Here is an 8,833-nt window from a genome sequence, read left to right on the forward strand (position 1 = left end):
TCACCGTTGTCAATGGCTACTTCCCGTCCTTTCAGTGAAAATGTTCCAAATGCGCTGTCACCGCACGGCTAATCATCTGTCGGTTCTCGATCATGTCGGAATAGGATCCATTGATCCTTTTGCGTCTGTCACTACGCCCAACACTCGCGAGTTTGAAGCTCGTCCCAGTCATCCCTTCCTAGATCCTACTCAGAATACCACAGACAAGGTTTAGACGTTCCGGATCTCAGGAATGGCCGCCAATAATTCTAGCTTATACCACGAAGACTCTGATCTGAATCATGAGGCTAAGAGATATGCATTCAATCTAAGGTAGAACAGAGGTGGTTGTCAGGCACGCGTTCATAGGTAAGAATGATGATGAGTGTCACGGATCATCACATTCATCAGGTTGAAGTGCGAATGAATATCTTAGAATAGAAGCAAGCGTGATAGAATGGAAAACAGTAGTAATTGCATTAATTCATGAAGAACAGCAGAGCTCCTCACCCCCAACAATGGGGTTTAGAGACTCATGCCATAGAAAATACAATATGAAATATGTAAAGTGTCATGAGGTCCAAGATGAATCACTAAAAGTAGTTTTTATAGTAAACTAGTGACCTAGGGTTACAGCAAATGAGTAAGCTAGGGTGTTTTGTGTAAAAATCCACTTCCGGAGCCCACTTGGTGTGTACTTGGGCTGAGCATTGAAGTTTTCATGTGTAGAGATTTTTCTTGGAGTTAAACGTCAGCTTTTGTGCCAGTTTGGGCGTTTAACTCCAGCTTTTATGCCAGTTATGGCGTTAAACGCCAGAATTATTAAGCTGACTTGGAATGCCGGTTTGGGCCATCAAATCTTGGGCAAAGTATGAACTATTATATATTGATGGAAAGCCTAGGATGTCTACTTTTCAACGCAATTGAGAGGGCGCCAATTGGGTTTCTATTGCTCCAGAAAATCCACTTTGAGTGCAGGGAGGTCAGAATCCAACAGGATCTGCAGTCCTTTTTCAGCCTCTGAATTAGATTTTTGCTCAGGTCCCTCAATTTCAGCCAGAAAATACCTGAAATCAAAAAAAACCATACAAACTCATAGTAAAGTCCAGAAAAGTGATTTTTAAATAAAAACTAATAAAAATATAATAAAAACTAACTAAAATATACTAAAAATATACTAAAAATAGTGCCAAAAAGCGTATAAATTATCCGCTCATCACAACACCAAACTTAAATTGTTGCCTGTCCCTAAGCAACTGAAAATCAAATAGGATAAAAAGAAGAGAATATAAAATGAATTCCAAAAACATCTATGAAGATCAGTATTAATTAGATGAGCGGGGCTTTTAGCTTTTTGCCTCTGAACAGTTTTGGCATCTCACTTTATCCTTTGAAGTTCAGAATGATTGGCTTCTATAGGAACTCAAAATCCAGATAGTGTTATTGATTCTCCTAGTTAAGTATGTTGATTCTTGAACACAGCTACTTTATGAGTCTTGGCCGTGACCCTAAGTATTTTGTTTTCCAGTATTACCACCGGATACATAAACGCCACAGACATATAACTGGGTGAACCTTTTCAGATTGTGACTCAGCTTTGCTAAAGTCCCCAATTAGAGGTGTCCAGAGCTCTTAAGCACACTCTTTTTCCTTTGGACCATGACTTTAACCGCTCAGTCTCAAGTTTTTACTTGACACTTTCACGCCACAAGCACATGGTTAGGGACAACTTAGTTTAGCCGCTTAGGCCAGGATTTTATTCCTGTGGACCCTCCTATCCACTGATGCTCAAAGCCTTGGATCCTTTTTTATTTTACCCTTGCCTTTTGGTTTAAAGGGCTATTGGCTTTTTCTGCTTGCTTTTTCTTTTTTTTCTCTTTCTTTTTTTTACGCCTCCCTTTTTTTTAGCATATATTTTTTTTTTGCAAGCTTTTCACTACTTTTTCTTGCTTCAAGAATCATTTTTATGATTTTTCAGATCATCAATAACATTTCTCCTTTTCCCCCATTCTTTCAAGAGCCAACAATTTTAACATTCATAAACAACAATTTCAAAAATATGCACTGTTCAAGCATTCATTCAGAAAAACATAAAGTATTGCCACCACATCAAAATAATTAAACTGTTTTAAAATTCAAAATTCATGTACTTCTTTTTCTTTTTCAATTAAAAACATTTTTCATTTAAGAAAGGTGACGGATTCATTCTCATAGCTTTAAGGCATAGACACTTAGACACTAATAATCATGTAATAAGACACAAACATAAATAAACATAAAGCATAAAAATTCGAAAAACAGAAAATAAAGAACAAGAAAATTAAAGAACGGGTCCACCTTAGTGATGGCGGCTAGTTCTTCCTTTTGAAGATCTTATGGAGTGCTTGAGATCCTCAATGTCTCTTCCTTACCTTTGTTGCTCCTCTCTCATAACTCTTTGGTCTTCTCTAATTTCATGGAGGAGGATGGAATGCTCTTGGTGTTCCACCCTTAGTTGTCCCATATTGGAACTTAATTCTCCTAGGGAGGTGTTGATTCGCTCCCAATAATTTTGTGGAGTAAAATACATCCCTTGAGGCATCCCAGGGATTTCATGATGAGAAATTTCCTCATGCTCTTGTTGAGGTCCATGAGTGGGCTCTCTTGTTTGCTCTATCATTTTCTTAGTGATGGGCTTGTTCTCTTCAATGAGGAGTCTTGGCCACAACTTCATAGAGGTGGTCTTGATGGACCTTTGAGATGAATCTCTCCAGCTCCCATGACTCGAAGGTGGAAGCAATTGCCTTTCCTTTCCTCTTTCTAGAGGTTTCTCCGGCCTTAGGTGCCATAAATGGTTATGGAAAAACAAAAAAGCTGAGCTTTTCCACACCAAACTTAAAAGGTTTGCTCGTCCTCGAGCAAAAGAATAAAGAAAGGAGGAAAAGAAGAAGAGATAGGGGAGATGGAGGTGTGTGAATTGTTCGGCCAAGGGGGGTTTTAGGTGGTTATGATGTGGAAAAGGAAGGAGTGATGGTTTGAATTTGAGTGGGTGGGTGTAGGTGGTTTGTAGGATGGTTTTGGAGGAGTAATGGAGGTGATTGGTATAGGTTATTTTGGGAAGAGTATTATGAAAAGGTGTGAAGAAGTGAGAGAGAGTGAGTTGAGATTGGTGGGGATCCTGTGGGGTCCACAGATCCTGAGGTGTTAAGGATTTCTCATCCCTGCACCAATTAGGCGTGCAAAACACCCTCTGCTGCCAATCCTGGCGTTAAATGCCAGGTTGCTACCCATTTCTGGCGTTTAACGCCAGTTTCTTGTCCTTTTCTGGCGTTAAACGCCAGTCTGGTGCCTATTTCTGGCGTTAAACGCCCAGAATGGTGCCAGACTGGGCGTTTAACGCCCATTCTGCTGCCTTTACTGGCGTTTAAACGCCAGTAGGCTTCTCCTCCAGGGTGTGCCATTTTTCATTCTGTTTTTCAGTTTGTTTTTGCTTTTTCAATTATTTTTGTGACGTCACATGATCATCAACCTACAAAAATCATAAAATAACAATGGAAAATAGAAATTTAACATAGATAAGTAAAATTGGGTTGCCTCCCAACAAGCCCTTCTTTAATGTCAGTAGCTTGACAGTGGGCTCTCATGGAGCCTCACAGATACTCAGAGCATGATGAATGCCTCTTAACACCAAACTTAGAGTTTGGTTGTGGCCTCCCAACACCAAACTTAGAGTTTGAATGTGGGGGTTTTATTTGACTCTGTATTGAGAGAAGCCTTTCATGCTTCTTCCCTTTCCTGTCTACAAACCATGGTGCACTACAAGAAAAATGGCCTATGGCCACGTTTTTTTTGCCACGCTTTTATGAGGGTGGTGATTGAATAGAGATTTGGCCACGTTTTTTCTTGCCACGCTTCAAAAACGTGGCGAAAAGGGTCAACGGCCACGCTTTTGAAAGGGTGGCCATTTATTAGAGAAACGGCCACATTTTTTTTCTGCCACGCCATAGAGAGAAAGCGGAACGTTTTAAAAGCGTGGTGATAGGGTTTCATTATGGCCACGCTTTTAAAACGTGGCCATATCCTGGTACTATTTTGCCACGCTTTAAAAGCGTGGCCAAAAGGTTTTTTTCTGCCACACTTCAAAAGCGTGGCCATAGAGAGAGACAGGGACATTTTAAAAGCATGGCGAGAGGGTTTCATTACAGCCACGCTTACAAAATGTGGCCAAAAAGTTTTTTAAAAAAACCCTAATGACCCGGCCCATGACCCGGTCCCCAACCCATTGACGACGCTCTTTCACCCTAGCTAGCTACCCTCCTCATCGCGCTCTTTCACCCTGGCTACCCCTGGAAGAGCTCCTCCCATTCCCTTCACCTTTGAGACCACTTCTATACCCTAATCGTGTCACAATCTTCTTCATCTTCTTAATCTTCATCTTCGTCTTTATACTCTTTTTCTCTTTCTCGTTCTTCTTCCATTCTTTCTTCTGGATCTCTCTGTGCATACGTTCGAAGTCCACAAATTAAATTTCGAGCTACACCAAATATGGGCGACGGCAAGGGGAATCTCCCCGATGATCTCTTCTCCTCTAAGCCCTCCGATTCCAAAGGTATGATCGATTTTCCACTTCCAACGCTTCTATTTTTTTTATTTTCTTGATTTTTTTATTTTAGGGCTTTCCCTTTCCATTTTCATTTTCCTCTAAATCGCTTTCAAATGCTCGCTTCTTGTTTCGTTTTTGCAATAATTGTTCGCTCTCTGTCTGTCTTGATCTATTGAATCTCAATCCCTGATTCGTTCTCTCTGTCAATCGCATGCTCAACACGCATGTTCCTTCCTGGTTAATTGAAAATGGATACCTAATTTTGAATGTTGTTTTGTGTGATCTTAGCTTTTGAATTTTGATATTTTAGCTGTTATATATTTTTACAATCCCTAAACTGTAGCCTACTTTTTTTTCTTGCCCTAAGAAAATTTTTCTATATATTGATATCAGCATTCTGTTTGGTTTTACTCAATGTAAAGGATGGTAAGGTTAAATTAAATATTTGTTAGTTTATAAAGAACAAGCATTCAGAATAGCTTGTTTAGTTCAACTAATTTAGTTTAGTTGAATTAGGTGGTTAATTAGAGAATCTGGACTGTTATATGAACTGCAATGATTTCAGTTTGTGGAAGTCTATGTAGTTCTTCAAGAGTGCCTTGAAATGAGAAAAAGATATGTTTTTAAAGAAGCGGTTGCTCCATGGGACAAAGAAGTTATATCTGACCCCAGTACTCCAAAGCCTAACCCACAACCATTCTTTTATGCACATGAAGGAAAGTCTGATGTGAATTTTTATGAATTTATTTTATACTTTTCCATCATCGAAGAGGTAGATATCCTAATTTTATCTTCTGTGATTAAATGAATGTTAATTTGTTTTGTAATGCAGCATAACTTTGAAATGCAAGATGGGGTTATTCACGTATATCCAAATAACGATTGTAAGTAATTAGTAATACACCAAGTTTCTTGTAGTGTCTGATTTGAACTGCAGAATATAGGGAGCAGTTTCATTTAACAAGTTTCAGTTTTTTGTTCATTGCATCTGACATATTTTTAAGTGTCCCTGTCCTGTTTCACTGACTATTGTTTTCTCTCAGATCTATACTGCAGCTATATCAGCAAAAAACTGGAAATGGTATGTCCGTATTTATTGTTTTCTTTCCCCATCTAGTTTTTTGGTGTTGGGTAAGAGGGATTGCAGGTTTTGGTATCCAGTTACTGCTTTCTCATTAATTGATATTTTTACAGATGTACCTATAAAAACTTAACGATAAAAATTAATAAGAAGTAGCACTTTTCTCAATCAAAGAAAGGAAAGGGGCTGGGGTGGGTTCAGTTATAAAATCCTGTTTGTCTAACTGTTTTTCTTATGATTTTGACAGAGGATCTCAGCTGACTCCTGTTTTACATCTTGGAGCTGGAGCATGTGCTAGAATAATTGCCATGTCTGCAACTTATCCAATGGATATGGTTCGAGGCAGGATAACTGTACATGTACATCTTTACCTTTATTTTTCTGTTTACCAATTGCTTGGTTTGCAAATCACATAGAGAGAAGATATAACATTGGTTTTCTTCGTGTTCTTTGTGCTCTACTGCTCTTAATATTTATAGTATGCTTTTTGTTGTATTTGCAGACAGAGAAGTCCCCTTACTAGTACAGAGGGATGTTCCATGCTTTGACAACTGTGCTTAGGGAAGAAGGCCCACGTGCTTTATATAAGGGTTGGCTTCCTTTAGTCATTGGAATTGTGAGTAATCTTTTCATTTTTACTTCTTTACAAAGTTGATGATTACAGTCATGATCATAATGGCGAATATGAAAAATCTTAATATTGTGCTTGGGCAATTCATGCAACTGATATAATTAACTCCCTAAAGTTCTCCACCCCCTCATCTCCTGCTGTAGTGGCTGTAGTGCTATTATTAGAATTAATGCTTTCTTATTTTTAATTGTTTTTCCTATTTTCCAGGTTCCATTGTAGGTCTAAACTTTGCTGTTTATAAGTCTTTGAAAGATTGGTTAGTTAAATCCAATCCATTTGGTCTAGTGCAAGATTCTGAGTTGAGTGTGACAACTCGCCTGGCATGTGGTGTTGCACCTGAAACTGTTGGCCAAACTGTTGCTTATCCCCTTTGAAGCACCTTTAGATTGAAGGTGTGAGTATCATTTTAGAGAAGCCAATCCATGCATGTTGTTATAATTTTATTTATTATTTTTTTAGGTGTTACATATCATAGCCCATATTGTTAACGTGGTTTCTCATCCTGGGAAATCGTGGAATAATTATTGATTACTAGACCATATAATATTACTCTACTTAACAACATTATTTCTTTTAATGTGATCATAAATGTTCCGAGGAAATGGAGTGTTTATGCAGATGTCTTGATTAATTTCCAACACCTAGACTACATGTGTCAGCTTTCTGTTTCACTTGGGTTTTAGGTTTTTTTAGCACTTAGATTTGTTTTACAAACCAACTGCTGCTTTCATCTGCAATATTCCCTCTTCAGGTGGCTAGCTTTCCATTTGATGATCATAATTGCCCACCACTTCAACTGGTTATCTCTTTCTGTCATAGTACATACTCGTGGTTGAAGTTAGATATTGAGAATGTTGTGGTTGTCGTAAGGCTGGAATGAACAAGGTTGATGATTTCTAGTCTTCTATTATTCTTGAAGGTGAGTAGTATCTAAACATTTTCTTCTAAATTTAATGAACTTGCTTTACATTTACTCCATCTTTCCTTTTATGCTGCTCAGTTTTTTTTATATTTGGTAAGTTAAATGTGCTGCAATTCTTTCCAATTGCTGAGGAGTCAATGGATTACTATAATCAGAAATGATGTGTTGATGGAAAAGGACTTGTTCTGCCCAGTCAGATTGTAAGTTTGGCTTTGCTATGTCCTAATTCAGCCGAAAATTGGGGATTCTGGAGTATTACACTCTTGCTTCTTCTTGTCTTATGTCTTACTTTATCTTTTGTAACTTAAACATGTTTTTTGTTCCCTTGTTGATTTTGCCATTTCAGGGAAACTGTGAAACATTTTGGTCTTGGTCCTGATGTTCCTCACAGCCATACCAAGCCTTGTGTACGATCTAAGGGAAGGAAGTTTGAGAGGGCTAGAGGAAGAAAGAACAACAAAGGACTTAGTGTTTAAGTTGTATTGTTTCTGTATTTTTCTACCGTTTTTAGTTTTGGAATTTGAACTCGAGATTTATTTTGTATTTGAATATTAGTTTATTAATGTATAAAATAATTATAGCAAAAATTATGTCACTAATTATTGTTTGATTTGTCTTGCAATAAAAATTGCATACTATATTTATAGATTTGGTAATAAAAAAGGATTGAAAATTTATATTGTGTAGTAATTAAGATCAAGTAAGGAAAAGAATTTTTTTTTAATTTAACAAGGCTTTCGCCACGCTTTTAAAGTGTGGCCGTATCTCTCCCTATCGCCACGCTTTAAAAGCGTGGCCGTATCTCTCTCTATCGCCACGCTTCAAAAGCGTGGCCGTATCTCTACCCATATGGCCACGCTTTTGAAGCGTGGCCCTATCTCCCACATATGGCCACGCTTTAACGGGTGGCCAGCTGTAAAAAGCGTGGCAAAATAAAAAGCGTGGCGATAGATCACCAAAAGCGTGGCAATAGAGCAACCGCCACCCTTTCATAGGTCACCCTTTCAAAAGCGTGGCGGTAGCTCAAAAAGCGTGGCAACAGACGTGTTTTCTTGTAGTGGTGCTTCCTGAATGGCGAAGAGTTGCTCATTCGAAAAGGTTTCAGAGATCTCAGTAGGAGGGAGGGACGCCCCTGCTACTGGTTCTATCCGGGACAGGTGATCGGCTACCTGGTTCTCTGTCCCTTTTTCTGTCTCTTATTTCTATATCAAACTCTTGCAGAAGCAACACCCATCTTATGAGCATGGGTTTTGAATCCTGCTTTGTGAGTAGGTATTTAAGAGCAGCATGGTCAGTATACACAATCACTTTTGACCCTACTAAATAGGATCTAAACTTGTCAATGGCATAAACCACTACAAGTAACTCTTTTTCTATAGTTGTGTAATTCTTCTGTGCATCATTTAAAATACGGCTAGCATAGTAAATGACGTGCAGAAGCTTGTTATGCCTCTGTCCCAATACTGCACCAATGGCATGGTCACTAGCATCACACATTAGTTCAAATGGTAATGTCTAGTCTGGTGCAGAGATGACTGGTGCTGTGGCCAGCTTAGCTTTCAGGGTTTCAAACGCTTGTAGACACTTTGTGTCAAATACAAATGGCATGTCAGCAGCTAGCAAATTGCTCAGAGGTAT

The 8,833-nt window shown here is 38.6% G+C and overlaps 2 pseudogenes; both read left to right on the forward strand.

Annotated features, from left to right (window-relative positions):
* LOC112786107 (uncharacterized) overlaps positions 1-5,940 on the forward strand; it is a 42,821-nt pseudogene extending 36,881 nt beyond the window's left edge.
* LOC112786920 (mitochondrial adenine nucleotide transporter ADNT1-like) lies at positions 5,901-6,647 on the forward strand (annotated as a pseudogene).
* Positions 6,648-8,833: the final 2,186 nt, after the last annotated feature.

Source organism: Arachis hypogaea, chromosome 20 (genome assembly GCF_003086295.3).
Source record: "Arachis hypogaea cultivar Tifrunner chromosome 20, arahy.Tifrunner.gnm2.J5K5, whole genome shotgun sequence".
NCBI lineage: Eukaryota > Viridiplantae > Streptophyta > Magnoliopsida > Fabales > Fabaceae > Arachis > Arachis hypogaea.